The sequence below is a fragment of the Eublepharis macularius genome, chromosome 5 (assembly GCF_028583425.1).
Source record: "Eublepharis macularius isolate TG4126 chromosome 5, MPM_Emac_v1.0, whole genome shotgun sequence".
NCBI classification, from domain to species: Eukaryota; Metazoa; Chordata; class Lepidosauria; order Squamata; family Eublepharidae; genus Eublepharis; species Eublepharis macularius.
The window spans coordinates 39,631,086-39,651,855 of record NC_072794.1 but is presented as its reverse complement, the minus strand read 5'-3'; the positions used below and the strand labels follow the sequence as shown (position 1 = coordinate 39,651,855).

Here is a 20,770-nt window from a genome sequence, read left to right as displayed (position 1 = left end):
ACTGAAGTAGAAGGTGCTTCAGAAGACTTGAGGAGACCACCTTTGGGTCTGCAGGGAGCACTTATTCAGAAATAGCTGCCTCCATCATAGTAAGATGTTTAGCTTGGAACCTTTCAACATTTTGTAACTTTCCTACTTATAGTGGCCATTTTGTGCCTTTCTTTCAACATATATTTCCACTTTCCACATTCTGGCACCAAATGTTTGGGACACCTTGTTCAAAAAAGCAGAGAAAGCAATTTTTGCAAAATCATTGTTGCACACTGTACTCATACACAATTTCTTTACTGGGAATCTGGTGTCCCATGCAAAAACACAAAAAATCTCTCTAAACAGTAGAATGCACTTCTGAATCTTTTTTACTGCATCACATCGCCAACTGATATTGATTTGAAACCACTGCTTGTGTAGCTAGCCACTGTGGGAGGTTTTTTGTTGTTTTTTGCACAGCCCAACGTTAATATTCTCAAATTCGTTACCTCTTCAAGACACTGATCCACAATAGCAAGTACACAGGCATTTTTTTAAAAAGTAGAAAATCATGAATACTTATGGTAATTGTACAAGGTTCCAAAATCTGTATCAAAATTGCAGTTGCTGCCACTGACAATGAAAGGTTTCTTAACGTTTCTTCCATTTTGTGGGTTGTTAAATACTGAACGTTAACACAAATATCATGAAAGAAGTTTTATTATTCAAGGACAAGATAACTTGAGAGCTTTCCTTTGTGTACATCAACAGTAACACTAACAATGAACTCTGGGAAAAGCTTGCAGCGCTACAAAAAGAATATGTTGTTTTGCTTAATACTTTTTAAAAAAGATATATTATTTTTCTTGACCTAAATTGTTATTCTTCTTGAGTCTGAAGATAAGAAAATATACCCAAAGAGCGGAAAATATGAGATATCGTTAGAAATCCTTCTGTTTGGTTAAAAGAAAGGAATATATAACCTAAGAACAAGGTTAGAGTAGCAGAAATGGTGAGGCTCAACTCCTTGGTTTCTCTTTCTTCCTTTTTGAAATGCTAAAAGGTTCTTCTGAACTTTCAGAAACTTAACATTCTCTTTTCCTTTTACTAGGAAGGTCACAACTTGAAGTCTAACCCCAGACAAAGCTGTGTCTATGAATATCATTATATGAATTATAGACACAGACACAGACACATACTATCTTTCTGCCTGTTTAAACATATAGGGGAAGAATTAGGAATAACCACCATGATAATCTCACTACTTCTACAATTTAATCAAAGTTCTCTTGCGAAATACAACTATGTATATGTATTTCTTTGTGTAAATATACAAAATTGTCTTCTCATCATATACCTGTTCAAAAGCTGCCAACATTAACATAACCAATTGAGATATCCAAACCATTTCTTAAAGGCTTGCACAAGACAGGTAGTATATAAACTTTTATCATTTTAGGAGCCTCCCTATTTATTTCCTGCCAGGGGGGCAACAAAATTATCTGCCCCCATAAGTATAGTCCCCAGATTATTATAAACTGTGCCCCTGCACCACCCCTTCTGCTCTATTCTGTTCTGTTTCTTTACATAATGATTAGGGAACTGGAGAGGGGCTGCCATCCGAAATGCTGTTTTGCACGTATTTATGGTGTTTTTTTTTTTAACTATAATTATATGTTTTAATGCCTTGACCATTTTATTGTAACCCGCCCTGAGCCTGTTCATGGGGAGGGCAGGCTATAAATAAATAAATAAATAAATAAATAAATAAATAAATAAATAAATAAATAAATAAATAAATAAATAAATAAATAAATACGTACTTCAATAAACGTTTTTCTTCTGAACAAAACAACTCCCGCCAAAACAGTCCAAGGGTGTTTGTCAATTCCAAATGGCTGTTACATAATGGGTGGCCGGCTGATTGTAAATCCTGTTTCTGCAAAGAGCTTCATCAGGTGTGTAGTCATATCCCAAATGAAGCTCAAATGATTGCGTATAAACAGTATACCATCAAACCCCCATTTTCACTGAGCCTCCATAGTCAGGCAGCCTGAATACATAAAACATTTCTAAAACATTTTAAATGCAGATTCTCACTGAGCCTTCAAAATCAAGCAGCCTGGCACATAATACATAGAAATACAAGTGCACACATGTAGTCTCTGGCATACTTGTATACATACACATATCCCTGTCCTGTCAGAAAATGTAACTCTTGGAGGAATCAAAAAGACAGTCCTTAGAACGCAGGCTACTCTATTCTTTTTATTTATTTATTTATTTATTTGATTTATATCCTGCCCTCCCTGCATCAGCAGGCTCAAGGTAGATTGCAATTAGTACTATAATATAAAATACATGTATCTTAAAAAACCAATAAGACTCCTTAAAATTTAAATTCTAGAAATTAACGAGACCAGGAAGATTGAATTTGAAGGTTGAATTTGAAAAGAACAATTCGTGCCAAAGTGTGATTTTCGGCAAAGATTGAAATAACAACAAAAACAACAACAACAACAACATTTGATTTGTGTACTGACTTTCAGGTATATAAGTCTAGTGTGGTGTAGTAAACAGTGTACCATATTTAAAACTTGGAGTTCAAATTCTCAGTTTACTTGGCTGAAACATACTGTATATAATTGAGCAAGCTTATTTCAGACAACTCACTTTATACTCTGGTGCACCACCAGAGAGCACTGCCATGGAGGGAAGCCTAGGCTGGGAGTAGGATGGGAGCAGGTGGAAATGCCCACCTTCTGCTTTCACCCAGCTGGTAGTAGGAGTGAGGCAGAGCATGAAACCATGCTCTGCTATGGTTTCAGAATACCACGTTAACACAGCTGGTATTAGGAGCAGAGCAGGTGGCAATGCCCACCCCCAGCCTTAACTCAGTTGGTATTAGGAGCGGAGCAGCTGGCAATGCTCTCTCCCCGCTTTAACCAGCTGGTATTAGGAGCGGAGCAGGTGACAATGCTGACCCCTCACCTCAACCCAGTTGGTATTAGGAGCAGAGCAGGAGGCAATGCCTGCTCTCCACCTTAACACAGTTGGTATTAGGAGCTGAGTAGGTGGCAATGCCTACCCCCACCTCAACCCAGTTGGTATTAGGAGCAGAGCTGGTGGCAATGCCCTCTCCCACCTTAACACAGTTGGTATTAGGAGAGGAGCAGGTGGCAATGCCCAACCCCCTTCACCCAGCTGGGATCAGGCTCAGAGCAGGTGGCAATTCCTGCCCCCCCCTCACCCAGTCGTAGTCAGGTATAGAACAGGAGGTGATTCTCCCCTTTACCCGGCATGTGTCATACATGGAGCGGGTAGCAAAGCCCACCACCCCTTCACATTGCCAAGATCAGGTAGATCAGGAATGGAGGAGATGACAATGCCCACCCCCCCTCCTGGACTCAGTGACTGAGGATGAGCGAATGCCTGCCTGCCCTCCCTTTTCTAGAGCCCATTGTATTTTTTTCCCCACAACGGGCTTTGTTGCTAATCCTACCATAATATCCAGAAGTCTACTCCATGCTCTGCTATGGTTTCAGAATACCAAGATCTAGAGTTCCAAGTCAGATTATTCTTAAAGCTCTCACTTTCTCTACAGGTTTGTTCTAGGAAAATTGCAGTGAAGTATTCTGATGGGTTTCACTCTCTTTTCTTTGTTGGTGGTAGTTTGCTCTGTACAAAGTCATACAGTGTCCTTGAAAAAGTTTCTCAGTAAATTCCCAAGTGAATGCTGCATCTTATTTAAGAATCCAAACTCTGGAATTTTATTGGAGAAAAAAATATTTTTGTCTGATATCATCTTAAACGTGTTTATTTTAGCAAATCTTCCTCCCATTAGTGCTGTGCATGTGTGTGTGTGTGTGTGTGTGTGTGTGTGTGTGTGTGGTGTCTTCAAGTCACAGCTGACTTATGGTGACCCTTGGTGGGGTTTTCATGGCAAGAGACTAACAGGGGGTTTGCCATTGTCTGCCTCTGCAACCCTGGTCTTTGTTGGAGGTCTCCGATCTAATTACTAACCAATGCCAGCCCTGCTTAGCTATTGAATATATATTTAGTGTGGTAGGAATGACTACTTGCCCCCTCATTCGGAATGAAGAGACAGACACAAGGCTTGGGTATAAATCTGGGCCATTTATTGACCAACATTAAACTTAATAATGGCAAGGGCATCACTAGAGGTACAGGTCAGGACCAAGGGATCACCCTGGACCTCTTCCCCAACCTGTCTGAGTGAGTCATCTGCTGCCCCAGGTGCGAGCCATCCATGTGCATGGCTGTAACCCAGCCAGCCAAGCTAGTGGTTCCCCCCTTAAAGCTCCAAGCACCCCAGCTATAGAGCCTGAGGGAAGGACTTGTACAGGAGATCCCAGTCAGTCAGCCCTTCCAGCTGGCCACTGTAAAGCCTGCCAGCTGATCCCTGACAGACCCTAATTCGGGTGCTCACTGGTCTGCTCTGTCTACTCAAATCTAACCTGCCAAAGACCTTGGTAACAGCTCCACCATTCCAAGTATCACTCCTACAAAACAGTACAAGCTAGGCAAAAATCGCCTTTTCCCTGAGTCAATTTGGGAAAAGGAGAAAAAAATCCTACCTGGCCCTGGTAACCAGCAACCAGCTAATCCTGTACTGCCATAGGGTGTGGTGAGTGGGATGAGCTTTCAAAGCTGACTGAACCCTACAGAGGTAGAGTTGCCCTTTACAGGGCCAGGCCCTGCCTCCCAAAGACCTGGATGCCAAGAAATGCAGGGCTGCCTTTCCCTCTGTGCAGTGAGGCAAAAGCAGCCCCCAGCCCAAGCGCACTTCATGCATGGTTGGGCATGTTGTCTTGTTGCTGAAGTTGCTGCAAATTTGAAAGTACTTTTTGAACAATTTCTAAAAGTTTAGAAACAAGGTAGCATACAAGCTATTCAGTGTCATAATTATGTTTCTAATTATTTTTTTCTAACTGCATTTGAAAAGCTTGTACCATGCATTATTGGAAGTGTTAATACAATGAAGTGCTATATTTTTCACTAATCAGAACGTACAAGAGTAATTACAGCTCACAGTTCTCTGATTTGCCCTGAAAGCAACCTAACTTTACCTCTTCCTCTCTCTTTAAAGAAAATGTACAGCATGTTAAATAACTTTCCTTATCACGAAGAAACATTGCTAGAGATACAGATGACTGCATCAGCAATCTTTCGGATTTCTATCTGTAGGCTTCTATGCATGATTTGTTTAGTTAATTGATTTTTGCACATTCTTACTGATTTATACTAACTTATCAATTTCTGGAATGCAAATGATGACCAGTGCTTGGAAAGAAAATAAGAAATTTCCATAGTCCCTTGCTCCAAATATACATATAGATTAGTCACAAAACTCAGTCCTGGAACCAACTGTGAAAACATAAAACCTCACTAAATTTTTTGTCAGTGACTTGAGAATTGATGACCTCATTGGTTAAAATAAGTACTATACATTCAAGATTTTTATTTTAGCTATTATATTGACGTTTTCCTGTCCTAATCAAAGCAGCTAACCTATAAAGCATAAATATAAAATTGGGTTGCCAACTTTTAAACTTGTTCTTCTAGCTGTCCCTTTAACATTAGTTTGATTTGTAATAAATTATTAGGTGATGTTTAACTTCCTGACATGAAAAGCTGTGATAGCCCATTTCCAATTCTTAAACTCCTATGAAAGAAATGGGACTTTCTTCCCTGTCCAGTAGGCAACCTTTATATAAAATCATATAACAATAAAATGGTGTACCAAAAACTCATATTTAACCAAGTTCTTTTAAAACTGTACTATTAAAAAAGTCTGTAACAAAGGACTCTGTCAGACTTCTGTGAGGAGGGTGTACTACTGAGGGGCATAAACAAGAAAGCTGCAGATTTGCACAAATTATGTAAAATGGATTTACTGGAATTTGTTTGGAAGTAAGTCCCAGTGCATTCATTGATATAATTACATGGAAACACATTTCACAGGCCCAAACTGTATTCACTAACCCGAAGCAGAGTTTATTCAAGCCTTGTTCAGGTTGGAGTGAATGCAGGGGGAGGATAGACTCAGACAGGCACCTGCCCTGCTCCTAACCATTGCAACTTTTACACAGAACCTCTATGCATAGTATGCATAACCTGTATCCTGAAAAAAGGAAGGATATGGCTCATGCATAGGCCAGTTAAAGCATGCCCCAAATCATCTCACCACAAATTCATTTCTTCTTGAATGAACATTTGAATAAGATTATCTTTCCAGATGAAAAATAAATTTAAGAGTTCTTTTTGCAAGTGAAACATTAGAAAAACTCTGAGAGGAGCCAAAAGAGTTTCATTAAATTATTGGGGAATGGGATTAACAATTCTCTACTTTCAGGTAAGCATGCTTATGATTGAGTCCTTTGGTCAATAAACCTGGAAGAATTAGAAATGCATAATGAGATTTTTGACTTCCTGTTTCTTTGACCAGCAAGCCATATTGCCACATCACTTTTGAAAATTCTCTTCCAGGGCGGCCAGGTCCCCTGTCATGGTGGGAGATCCCCTGCCCCAGTCTCTACTAGAGATGGGCACAAACAGGAAAAAAACCTGAACATGATGTTTGTTGTTCGTTGCCATCCACAAACAGGGTTTCACAAACATAAATGACTATGACCTGCTCACGAACCTGTTCATAGTCAGAGGTTTGTGGGAGCTAAAACAGCCCCCTTTGGACTTAGCTGAACTTGAGCCGGGAAAGGCATGATCCATGCCCCCCCCCCGCCCTTTCCTGTCATTTTCTCTTCACAGTAGCAAAAACTGGACTGTCTGCTGGAAGCTACTTTGAGGGATTACAAACTGACCTTCCAAATGTCCAATACTCACCAAATTTGCAGGGGACATAGTCCTCACTGTCCTCTGAAGATCCCTCATGTTTCAGAGAGATTGGACCCCAGGAAAGCCATCATCCATAGGTCCCTCCATTTTCTGTCATTTTCTCTTCACAGTGGCAAAAATTGGACTGTCTGCTGGAAGCTACTTTGAGGGGTTAGAAGCCAAAAGGAAAGCCAGAAGGAGTTCAGACAGAGTTCAGACAGCCCATGCCTACATTGCCAAGGGAATTGATTAAAAGGCGCCAGACTGTCTGACTTTATGAACGGCTGACGAACGCTATGAACAGGGCTTGAAACAAACACATGTTCACTGGGGCTCACAAATAACTTGCTTGCGAACAGCAGATTGGGCTGTTTGTGGCTTTTTTTGTTTGTATTGCTGTTTGTGCCCATCTCTAGTTTCTACCCTCCAACTGTCATATGGCCAGCAGGGGGGAGAAAGGCCAGCAGAGGCAGTCCGGAGCATGCTACATGCAGGCTCTGCTGGGACAATAACATCACTTCCAGTTCGAACCTAGCTTTATTCTCATTCAGTGCTGATTCTCCAATTGCCTCCATTTTATATTCACAAGATGTTTTGCAATATGTGTGTGTGTATGTATAGTGCCATCATGTCACAGCTGACTTTAAGTGACCCCCATAGGGTTTTCAAGGAAAGAGATGAACAGAGGCAGTTTGCCAGTGTCTCCCTCTGTGTAGTGACCCTTGGACTTAACTGGAATATTTAATTTTCTATAGTGTGGAATTGACAGTATTTTATCTCATAAATGCATTTATTTTATTTTTAGTAATTAACAGTTTTCAAACCCACATGAGTTAAGCCATTGTTATTTTTTATAGTAAGTATCAGAGAACGCAGAAATTGGTGCAAGGGCCCCAAATGCACTAGATATCCACAAGAATGGCACTTTCCCACTGAAACATGTTTTATAGCAAATAGAAGCTGGCTGAAAACCTCAGAGAAGTTTATAAATTACTAACACTCCTCTTTTGCACAAGTTCACACTGTTTGTAACGTAGGGTTCACTGAAGGCTGAATTAATAATGGCATATTAATGTACTCTTTTATTTTTATCCTATCCGTTCTGAAATTACAGTCAGCTAATTACATTATTACTGAATGGGACTGCAATAGCTAATGGGAACATTCTCATTACAGGAAAAAAGCTCCAGCACTCAGTGTCTTGACTGTAGCCATAGCACTAAGCGGCATTGATTATTCAACATTAATTATCATCTAAACAAAAGTGAATTATGGTAAATGTTTCCATGTGCTTGAATTTTTAGAAATGTCACTCAAAAGCCAGGCAAGTGGGCTTACATCCTTGAACATATGACTCTATGAAGCTGCTTCATATTGAGTCCAGACACTGGTCTACTGAGGTCAGTGTTGTCTACCCTGACTGGCAATGACTCTCCAAGATCTCAGGAAAATGTCTGTCACATCACCTGATATTTTTTACCTACACGAGCTGAAGATTGAACCTGGGACAATGTATGCAAAGTAGATGCTCTGCCACTTAGTCACAGTCTGACCCTTCCAAGTCCATTGAAGATAATTTCAGGTGGGTCGCCATATTGGTGTGGAGTAGAAGAAAAAGATTTGAGTCCAGTTAGCTGCTTAAAGATTAAAAAAAAATAGGGTATAAGCTTTTGAGAGACAAAGCTCCCTTCATCAATATGGTTGCCAGGGTCCCTGGCAATCAGGGTCCCTGGCAACCAGCAGGAGGAGGGGCAGTACTTACTGGGCTTCTTTTTTGTTTCATGCTTGCAAAGTGTGCACACTCTCCCAGCCACCATGCAATGATGTCACTTCTGGAAGGGACATAATTGGATTGGCTGTAGGGCTTTGCTCGAGGCTGATGATTCTTTATAAATCGGCCTGTTTGGGGCCAAAATTAGCCCTGTGTAAAGTGCAAGAGTACTCCCATGCCAGTGCAATGATGTCACTTCAAGAAGTGATGCCCTCATTCCTGGCTAGGAGTGCATGTGCAACACATTTGCCTGAGATGCTTGCCAGTGGCAGGCAATTGCTGGGCGATTTACCATCACCTTCTGTGTGCCAGCAATTGCCACGTGGAGAAGCAAACCACTGGGAGTTTGCTCATCACCAGCAGATACTTGGGAATCCTATTCATCATACATTTGTTGAACTCTGACCTTTACTTGTTACTAAATTTTGTATCTGTGTTACTTATTTAAAATTTATCTGCCACCTCTCCAGAGACCTGTTTGATGTTAAAACAAAAAATCAAAACAAAACCAGTCTGGTGTAGTGGTTCAGAGCTGCGGGTCTCTAATCTAGAGAAACAGGTTTGATTCCCCACTCCTCCACTTGAAGCCAGCTGGGTGACCTTGGATCAGTCACAGCTTCTAAGAGTTCTCTCAGCCCCACCTACTTCACAGGGTGATTGTTGTGGGGATAATAAACACATACTTTGCTGTGAGTAGGTGTTAAGTTGCCCTGAAGGGCGGTATATAAATTGAATTTTGTTTGTTTGTGGTTGCTGCTGTTGTTGTTGTTGTTATTAACCATTAAAATAAAACTATTTAAAAACATGCCCGGGCATTAAAAACAGCATAACGTATACACTGAACAAGTGCAAGCCTTAAGAGCTGCTGTAGCATAAGCAGTAGGGTTGTGAATCAGCACACTGCTTGTTCAATTCCCACCAGTAGATGGCCTTGAGTAAGCCACTCCTCTCACTTCCTCAATTGTATTGAGGGGATAATAATAACACTGACTGTTCACCACTCTGAGTGGGGAACTAATCTCTCTAAAAGAGATTTAAATAAGTGCAGTTATTATTATTATTATCTTTTGAAAGTTGAAAGCTTATACCCTGAAAATGTTGGTTTCTAAGGTGCTACTGGACTCGAATCCTGATGTTCTACTTCAGACCAACACAGCTACCTATCTGAAACTAGCCTAAAATGATGTAGATCCCCAAGCTAAAAATAGCTCATAGAACAGCTAAAAAGATAAAACTCTTCAGTAAAAGTCATATTTAAAAAGCTACATTTTGTCCTGTTGCTTAAAGTAAGGCTGGTAGGTGACAGGTGAGCCTCAAAGAGGAGGACATTCCCATGTGAGGCACAACCGTTGAAAAAATCTTGTCTGTGGTTGCCAGCTGCCTTACCACTGAGTGAGAGGCTCAGACAGCAGGCTTGAGAGGCATATCTTTATTTCATGCTGTTTATTGTTTCCTCATATCATATTTCCCCCTTTAAATTTACACATTTGTTGAAAAAGTACGTTTGTGTTATTTATGTATCAGCGGCATGTAATGTGTGTGAGAGAGTGTGTGTGGTGCCCTCAACTCAGAGTTGACTTATGGTGACCCCTGGTGGGGTTTTCATGGCAAGAAACTATCAGAGGTGGTTTGCCATTGCCTGCCTCTGCAACCGTCGTCTTTGTTGGAGGTCTCCCATCCAATTACTAACCAAGGCTGACCCCGCTCGGCTTCTGAGATCTGACGAGATCTGGCTCACCTGGGATATCTAGATCAGGGCCATACTCTGTCATGTATCATATACAGAGCATTAAAATGGCATAAAAGAAACAAAAGGGTACACTAGCCACAAAACGGAGGAAACGAAAAGACTGGTGATGTCAATGTATGAAAATAAAACAGATAAAAAGGGTGTAATAATACATCCTGAATCTTGATAAGAAGTTTCTAGATATGAATGAGCTCACCATACCAAATGGTTCATTAAGAAAATATATTGATTTCAGTGTCAGAGGCATTAAACACTTTCCCTGTATTGGAAGTAATTTCAACAAACAAACGGTTGTCTTCACAGTAAAGCTTAACCTAAAACTGTGAACTGCACATTAGTGAAAAAATGTGAAAATTCTCCAGGCTTACCACACACCGAACCTCAAAATCTAGAAAAGCTGCTCAATCGAGTTTTTAAAATGCACAATCATATCTGCACTCAGTGGAGCCTGCATTGACTGGGCTTCTTGTGTGACACTCTTCAGTATGATCCTGCATATGATAATTCAACAAAATAAATGGATGAATGAGTCACATGACCATTTTACCAGTGCGTAGTGACCTTCTACGACCATCCCATGATGGCAATTCATATGGAACATGGTCTTGTGTATGACTTCACCTATGTTCCACAAGCCAGACACCAACTGGGAAAATTGAAGCAATTATGCCTTCTAAGTCCACCAGAGAAAATAGCCCTAGAAGGGTACAACTCTAAGAAGGACTGCACGGTGTCCCCACCAATCTTTATCTATATAAAAAACCAAACTTACTTCAAGATGATAGTCTTTGAATACGAGTTGACTCAATGAAAATTACAATGATCCACTTTGGGAAACTTGCAGGACGTCACCTGTAGATGCTGAAAGGGTCAACGTGTCAGTCAAACTAGAAATAAATTAGTCAACAAACAGGAATCAAAACTGAAAACTTGGCAACATTTGTTCTTTATTATCCTTGGGATGGATCCCGAACACTCTCAGTGGAGCACTGCTAATGAAATTGAACTTCTCCCTTCCTACCTCCTGCTGAGATCCTCTAAATGCTCTTCTTGGGTGGCAGAGAATTGGGTGGAGGCAAAATGGGACAGCGAATGCAAAGTGAGTCAGGAAATTAGCAAAAATCACTGCCTCTTCAGCTGTCAGAAGTGCCTTATGAGGGAAGGAAACAAGGTTTGCATCCAGCCCCTTGTCTATTCCTTTCCTCCTTGCCCTTCTCTCTCTCTAGCTCTTTTGTTGTCTCCCCCACTGGTTCAATTTAGATTATAAGTTTCTCCAGGCAAGAAATTGGTGGGGGTTCTTTTTGCTTCTGTAGCTCTGGAAAGTGTCACTTATATCAGTGACACTATATAAGCTCACTGACAACTACAACCGCCAACACACATACTCATGCATATCCATGTTTTGTATAATAAAACACACACACACACAACAATTTTTTTAAAATGCAAATTTTGGATCCAAAAGTCTCACACTGAAGTCTGGAAGATTGCAACAAACTTATTTGTGTGAATTTGGATAATTTGCTGCGTTCATTATACAGTGAGGTTAATTCAGCAGAGGTCTAATTTTAAGAAACTGATTTAATCTAATTCAGTACCGTTTTGGAGGTTTTAATAATCTACTAGATGAATATTGAAAAGTGCAAGTTTCTCTGTCTCGTTCTCTGCTCTCAAATATGTTCAGACATGACTTGTGGCATTCAAAGAGCACTTGCTGACACAAATGGTTGCTAGAATTGTTAATGCAATCAGGAGGGACTTACAGAAGGTGAAGTATGCAAATTCCCGAAGCGTTTCCAAGGGTTTTGCCCTACAGGCATCTATTTTAAAAACAGGTAGGGAATATATTTTTGTGCCATGAACTAGCTTAACTTGCGGCTGGTTTTAGGTATGTAATAGAAAAAGCTGCATATTAGAGTTAGGAGACACATTTGACATTCTTGCCTTTTTATATAACGTGTGTGTATGTGACATTTTGCTGACCCAGGGAGCCACAGAGCCGAGTGCCCTGCGCAAATTAAAGCTAAGCTTCTTTGACAAATCTAGCTCATAGAGAAGATTGCTTCTGCCTTCAGGCTCTCCTGGCTTCATCACATTAAATCATCCTACAGCCTGGGAGGAAGCCTCACTGATATTGCACAGTACTCGTTTGGCTCTGTTGCATTTTGCTGTGCGTGATGATAACCAGGTCTCAGTAATCAAGATCAGGGTTTTATCCTCAACATAAAGATAAAACACCATACTGACAAATAAGGCAAGAAGTCACACTAACCAACAATAGGAGTCTCTGTTTAAATTGCAATTTATTGGCAAATTGTGAGCAGCACCTTTGAACACTTCCCCAAAAAAGTACACTTTTGACTTTTCTATCAAGAGTTTGGAATTTTTCTACTGTGCATATGTGTGTTCACATGCTGCTTTCTCTTTTCCTCTAAACTTAACTGAAAGAAGACAAAATATTGGCTTGGCTTTTATGCAGTGCGACAAGAACTGTGCTCCATTAACAATTTTCCTGCCTCCCACCACAGGCTTCTTTGACTCTCGAAAGAGGGGGTCAACATAAGGAACTGCAGTGAGGAGGAGAATCAGAAAAAAAACATTTCTTTTCCCTTTGCCACTAGTGGAAGTAACTAGCATAAACAGAAAGAGAAGTGAGAATCCAAGCTGTTAACTGACAAAAGTAGTGCTTTTTTAGTTTTCTCAATTCTGCTCCCTCATGGAGGAGGGGATAACTTAACTAAGTTTCTTGTCTGTCTAGCATTTTAGCCTTGCCCATTCTGCCTGCCTGGTGGCCAAAGCTGAGCCTTTTCATCAAATTTTCTAAACCGGACTGTGAATTCATAGTCGATTCTCACAACAGTGCCCAGAAGGCAGAAAAGTAAGCTCCTCCAAGCAAGTACTTTTGAAAGCAGGAACAGCAGGCTGAAAAAGCAATGCCTGTGGCAGGAGCAGCAGTAGGGAAGATCCAGCTAGTTAGTAGCACCTAGAGTAACAGCTTGCCGAGTTTGTCCTCTTCTCTGCACACTGGTACATAATGCAGCCTAGATATGCCCAGACACTTGAACCGAAAGGTTCTCATCCTTCAGGTCATAGTCTGGGGATTGGACCTAGAGATGGACAGGAGATCCAGCAGCAGATAGAAAAGACCTGCTTGACTATCAGATCCTTTCCCTCCCTTGCTTGTTTGGTTTGTTTTCTCTGTGTATTGTTAGCCACATTGAGCACCCCCCTCCCCCAGGGAGAAAAGTGGAATATAAATATGCTAGATAAATAAAATGCACTCCCTTCCTTTCAACTGGCTGGCCAGTACCACTCCATGTCAAGTTCTGCCCTAACCTTTTTTAGGCAAGTTGAAGGCATGGATAACAACAGCTCAGGAGGTTGGCATGATGCTAGCTGAACACCGATGACTTGGGCTGTGAACTCTATAAGCAATCTTGCATTGACAAGATGTTCAAAAAACCTTTGCATAGTTGGTTCCTGTCATTATGGAAAGAAACACTCTGCTCTCTTTTGCTCTTTCTCCAAACAAATTGTATCTATTGATGTTGCCACTCTCTTGAATATTGTGGCATAAATACAGGTCCTTTTTCCTTTATTGATTTCCAAAAGAAGCAATAATGGTCCTTATAGTGCAACTAACATTTAGATAAATACTGTAGCATTGAAAAAGAATGGCTTCCTGGGATCTGTTGTGTGTTTCTGGGCTCCAAAGCACTAGCTTTCTGTGCATTTAAACATGCCCTGTGGCTAATCAATAGAGCTAAAACATTAAGGCTGATTGAAAATACCCTTGCATCTGTGCTGGAAACATCCTCTTATGAGACACTGATGGGTCAAAATGAATTGCTCCTTTTATTTTTCTTTACATACTCAGTAGATCTTAAAAGTATATATTTTTACAGTTCATAGACACTTGGAGAGAAGAAACTTTACATTCTGTTGCGGTCTTGAACCTTACTTACTGCTCAGAGCAGCAGGAAAAAGGGGCTGTTAGTTTCACAAACCCCACACTGGGTTCAGCCGATGGGCTGAAACCAGCACGGGGTCTGTGAAACTCTGAACCGGCCATGGAATGGCTGGAAAAATTCATTTGTTCCGGAAAAATGCGGTCCCACAGAACATGTGTTTCACTTCAAACCAACCGGCCGTTCCGTACGGAATTTTGTTCCATGGTTCGTTTTGTGCCCATCTCTAGTGCTGGCCTGCATCTGCTCTGTAAGTCCCCTCAGTACCTGTGCTGATGTTGCTCTCGCGGGTCTGGGGATCCTGAAGGGATTGCCACCCCATTCAGAAAAGAGACGGACACCAAGTTGGATCTAAGGGCCACTTTATTAACTTAATACAGACAAAACAAGCCAAACAGCGGCAAGGACCTAAAGCGGTACAGGTCAAGCCACGGTGTCCCACCTGGACCACCGCCTTGACCTGTCTGGGCGAGCCCCGAAGCCCCAGGTGGGACCCATCCGGTGGATGGGGCGGACCCAGCCAGCCAGGCAAATTTGGTCACCCCCCCTTTAAGCTCCTGACACCTCAGCCGTATAGCAGTAAGGGAAAGGACTCGCAGGCAGGGGTTCCCGAAGGCAGCCTGCCTGTGGGCCTGGAAGCCGTCACAGCAGTACCAGCAGCTTTAGGCAGGCCCCTCTTCCCACACAGGGAAGCGCCAAGGGTGCTCACCGTCCCGCACCCTACTCCTACAAACCAGCCATGACTCACCTAACAGGCACCACCTCGCACCAAATTTCTCAATCCCCATACATCGATGCAAGGTAGGCGAAAAACCCCCCTTTACCCAAGCCAATACAGAAAGGGGGGAAAAAATTCCTACCTGGCTCCGAAACGGCAGCCGGCTACTCCTGCACCAATAACTTAGGGAGAGGCGGGTGGGCCGAGCGACTGAGCTGCAATGAGCTGGGAAGGGCAGAGCTGCGTCACAAAGCTCGCTCTGCCCTCCCAGCCACTCCTTATAAGGAATGGAGGGGGTGGTGCCGTCCATCCCTCAGGAGTGGCAATAAACGGCCCCTGGCTGAGCAGCGTAGCTGCTTGCCAGGAAGGGGCCGAATTGCCACCCCATTCAGAAAAGAGACGGACACCAAGTTGGATCTAAGGGCCACTTTATTAACTTAATACAGACAAAACAAGCCAAACAGCGGCAAGGACCTAAAGCGGTACAGGTCAAGCCACGGTGTCCCACCTGGACCACTGCCTTGACCTGTCTGGGCGAGCCCCGAAGCCCCAGGTGGGACCCATCCGGTGGATGGGGCGGACCCAGCCGGCCAGGCAAATTTGGTCACCCCCCCTTTAAGCTCCTGACACCTCAGCCGTATAGCAGTAAGGGAAAGGACTCGCAGGCAGGGGTTCCCGAAGGCAGCCTGCCTGTGGGCCTGGCAGCCGTCACAGCAGTACCAGCCCTTTAGGCAGGCCCCTCTTCCCACACAGGGAAGCGCCAAGGGTGCTCACCGTCCCGCACCCTACTCCTACAAACCAGCCAATGCCCGGGCCAAGCCTCTGCTTAGGCCCAGGCGCCCCACTGATGGCCTAAGGCCAACTGAAGTCCTTGCCGCAGATCATCAAGAAAGATCTGGTTGCCTGTCTGAGACAAGTGCACCCCATCACCCCTGTAGAGGTTGGGGAATTCGGCCATGATCCTGGGGTGAGGCAAATAAACGCCTAACCCCCTCCCTAAACCCTTTTGGATAGCCCGATTGGCTTTCATCCTGGCCCGCTCGATGGCCTGGCGATTTTCAGCCTCCCTCCAGACTCGCCGGGGGACCATAGCTGACCACATGATCAGCACCCCTGGCCAACGCACCGCAATAAGGCGCATATCAGATAGCGCCTGGGAAGATAATGCCTTACCCTGCAGTAATCCCAAGTCGTTTCCCCCTAAATGTATAACAAGGATGTGGGGTGGCGTGTCACACCCAGCCCCAAACAACAATGGCAACAGGCCCAGCCACCGAAGGCCCCGCCGGCCCCGCCATTCAACCGTAGCCCGGTCGCTAAGCCCCAGCTGGGACCCAACCGGCGTCCTGCGTGCTTGATGGGCAGCCCAGAATACAAAACTGTGCCCACATATCAAGATGCGCTGACGTCCAACCCGCGATGCAGGACCTAAGAAAAACAACAATTAGTAACGTTCAAACATGCTTTAAAGGACGCACATAAGAGCGGTAAGCCGCAGATCGCCACCTACCAACCTTTTGGATAACCTGACCTGAATACCCCATAGCAGCAGCTGTCGAAGCCGCTCCAATTCTAAAGGAATGAGTTCCAAAACTCACACCCTGCAGTCCAAGCGCCGCCAGAGCTCGCTTAGTCACTGCCCAGAACTGGTAGCGAGTTAAGGGGAAGCCATCTAGGTGCCGAAAAAGGCATCCCTGCCCACTGCCCCTCACTTGCCAATACCTCTTCAATGCATGGACTGGGCACAGCTCCTCATCGGAGCAAGAGCCCAACCGAATGCAAGCCCCCTTACGCATCTGGTCTGTTTTAGACCAACGTATTGTCAGAGAAACCGAATCCCCCTTAAAAGTTAGGTCGCTAGCCATAAGAGCGCGGCCAGAGGTATCCTTACAGGATGAAGCCACCAGCTCCCCAACCCGGAGGGCCCCAAAAAAGGCAGTCAACGCAGCCGCATGAAAGAGCCTCGCCTCATAGCCAGAGGTACAAACTGTTTTCCAAACCGCACTAAGGCCCCTAAGCACAGACGGAGAAATGGGCTGACGCGGATCCCTATGGACCACGCCCTCCCTGGCCCAACCCTCGAGCATCTTCCGTACCCGAAAATCGCCCGTGGCCTCAGGCAATCCCCGAGCTTTGCTAACAAAGGCCAGGGCGGCCAGTTGCCCTTTAATGGACTTCACTGCCAGCCCCCGAGCCTTCTGGTGTACACAGAACTGAAGAATGTGCTCCACCGGAATGGGCCAAGTGTCCTCAATCCCAGCTTCCCGTCTGAACCCCTTCAACTGGCCTACCGCTCTCCAATACGCCCTCCGAGTACTGGGCGCGATGGCTAGCTGGATGGCGCAGCACGCCTCGACCTCCCAAGCAGCCAAAGCTCTGGAGGCATCACTGCTGGACGAGAATCCGCCTCTGAGGCAAGCTGCCAGAAACGCTCCATCTGTTGGCGAGACAAAGCATCCGCCACGCCGTTGCACACGCCAGGAACGTGCCTAGCCTTAAACAATATATTGCGCCGGAGGCACAACAACGTAAATGCCCTCACCAATCGCATAACCCTGGGGGACTTTGAGGACAATGAATTGACGACGTGAACCACAGCCAAATTGTCACACCAAAAGTGGACAGTGTGGTTCGCCAGCTCCTCACCCCATAAATGGACTGCTACCAGAATGGGAAAAAACTCTAAAAAGGTCAAGTCTTTAACCACATCTGATGCCAGCCAATCTGCAGGCCACTGCTCAGCGCACCAGTGCCTTCGGAAATAAACTCCGAAGCCAGTGGAACCCGAGGCGTCAAACGTGACTTGCAACTCAGCCTCGAGCAACAAATCATCCCGCCAAAAGGTAATACCATTAAAGTCGCTCAAAAATTCTGACCACACCTCTAAGTCAGCATGCATGCCACCCGTCACTCGCAACCTGTGATGGGGTGCACGCAGATGAGCCATGGCGTCACAAAAGCGACGCAAAAACGGCCTACCAGGCGCAACAGCTTTGCACGCAAAATTAAGGTGCCCAACGAACTGCTGCAACTCAACCAAGGAAGCCTTGCACTTACCCTTGAAGTCCCTCAGACGGGCCCTAAGGTCCTCCACTTTATCCAAAGGCAATCGCAACGATTGCCGAACAGTGCCCAAGAAGGTGAGAACCGTAGAGGGGCCCTCCGTCTTCTCGTGAGCCAATGGAACCCCCAGCTCATCTGCCAGCTCAATAAAGGTGGCCAAAAGCCTGGCACATTGAGACGACTGTGCCCGCCCAACGAATAAAAAATCATCTAAATAGTGGGCGGAGTCACTGCTAACAGCGCGCCGCCTCAGTTCCCACTCCAGGAATGAGCTGAATCGTTCAAAGGCTGCACAAGACACGGAGCAACCCATCGGCAGGGCACGATCCATGTAATACTCACCTTCAAAGGCAAACCCCAAAAGCTCAAAGTCCAGCGGGTGGACCGGGAGAAGACGAAATGCAGATTTAATATCGCATTTCGCCAGCTCCGCGCCCACCCCACACCTGCGCACTACCTGCACAGCCTGATCAAAAGAGGTGTACCGGACAGAGCATAAATGCTCTGGAATGGCATCATTAACTGAAGCCCCTTTAGGATAAGAAAGGTGATGGATGAGGCGGTACTCACCCGCCACCTTCTTGGGGACCACCCCCAAAGGAGACACCCTAAAATTGGGGGTTGGAGGGGTCGCAAACGGCCCCAAAACTCTGCCCTCCGCACATTCCTTTTGAATTTTATGCCTGACAATATCCTCCATGCCGCAAACTGAACGCAAATTCTCGGCCATAAATGGGGCCCTAGAACCCTGAACGGGGATTCTGAAACCATCCCTAAAACCTTCCAACAAATAAACTGCATCATCCCTAAGAGGATAATAACGTAACAGGCGTTCAAGGACCTTCAGCTTTACCGGGCTGGGGCCCTTTTCCAGGAGGCTGCTGGCCGCCGGAACCGCCAGCACCTTGCTTTTTGCCTCCCCACCCTTGCCGGGCTTTACCGCACGCATTGTAGGGGTGCTGGCCCCCACAAGATGGGCATTCATGCCGGAATCGGCAAGGTTTTCTGGGGCAGGTTCCCTTATAAGCATACTCCCAGCAGAGCAGCCGGGGTTGAACCTGCTGCCCCGCTCCGCCGCGGGTATTGGACGATTGGGTGTTGCGAGAAACTACATGGCCGCTGTCTGAACGATCCCCTAGGTTAGGCTTAGCAGGGGACATCACCGACAACCACAGCTGTTGGTGAATACGGTCCCACGGTAGGCTGGGGTTCATAGCCGCCCGCATACGGAACTCCTCATCGTACTGCATCCATGCAGCACCTGAGAAGCCCGTATAACCTTTCAAAATGATGTCGAGGTACTGAAACAGAGACGCAGCCCGACTGGGCTGCGCCCTGGCAATTACCCCAGCATAAATCAAGAAGCCAGGCAGCCAATTGTTCCAAGTCCTATCAACCCGCCTCCTTTTCAAACGTTCCTTGTCTCTATCATCCATCTCGTCCTTGTCCTTCTTTTCTAACTCACGATAGAGAAGGGAAAAGACATCCACATACTCCCCACGAAGAATTTTCTCCCTCGTGGCCTGCGCCAGATGGTCGCCCAATGGAAGGGCCGTATCACCAAAAGGCAGAGCATGAAAAGGGACCTGGCCATAGTTCAGTGCCGGGTAAGGATAATAGCCCCAAGGGCCGGCCGAAAAGCCAGGCCAACCAAAAGGAGGACCCCCCCAAACCTGAAGGGGAACCGCCTGTTGTTGCTGCGTACCTGGAGGAACGCTCTGATTGATAGCGGGCTGCCCCCCACCCGCAAGAGCGGCTGCGGCATTGGATGGGGCATCCTGTACTCTGCTAATTGACCCGCTGGCTGTTCCCTGCGCCCACGGGCCCCAAGGCCACGGGTAAGTGTAGTGCGGTGCATGGTCCTTACCAGTCGCCTCTACTGGGTCCACTGCCACTGCCACAGGCGGCAACTCATCAGGCGCATCCACAACTTCTGCCACCGATTCCTGGACATCAGACACCGTTGCTGCGTGGCCACTGCTGGCTCCAGCCGCCGGGGATCCAGTAGCGCCCTCCAAAGCGGATAAACGACGCAAAATATCACGATTAGTTGCGTCCCTAGCTGCACGCCGCACAGGCCATACAGCACGCCCCCCTTGCGGGGCAGAGCCCTTATCCCCTTTCGACTGCTCAAGAGCCTCCAGGCGCCTCAAAATATCCTGCTGATCCCCCAGAGAATCATCCTCATCCGAAGATGAAATAGCTGGGGGAGGGGGCCGCTTAGACGGTGCCCTCCTAGCAGGCTGCTTCCCTTTGGAAGTCCCCTTACCTTTCTTGGGAGCCATACTCAAGGCTTACCCACTCGTATAATACCACAGCACCCAATACCAACTTCCCCCAGGCCTTAAGGCCGGGTCCAGCCCCCAACCCACCAAGCAAGGCTAACCCTGCTTAGCTTCCAAGATCTGATGGGACGGGTAAGTCACCTGAAAGGTAACAGGGAACCAAGATGTCCTTGCTCCGGTTCCACTAACTACTAGGCAAGGCTGCCCTAGCCACGTGTTAATCCAAAGGAAGGGCCCACCCACTAGGGGCAAGCAATGAGAATCCAACCCCTCAGAGCAGCCTAATGTGCCCAGGCCAATGCCCCATATGTATTAACCACCCTTCCCACTAGGCCGCACTGCCCTTGATATGCAGTAGTAGCCAAAATGGCCGAACCAACAGGGCCGCAC

General features: G+C 45.5%; 1 pseudogene; it reads right to left on the bottom strand.

Annotated features, from left to right (window-relative positions):
* The window catches only part of LOC129330313 (polypyrimidine tract-binding protein 1-like), a 75,883-nt pseudogene extending 55,503 nt beyond the window's left edge, over positions 1–20,380 (bottom strand).
* Positions 20,381–20,770: the final 390 nt, after the last annotated feature.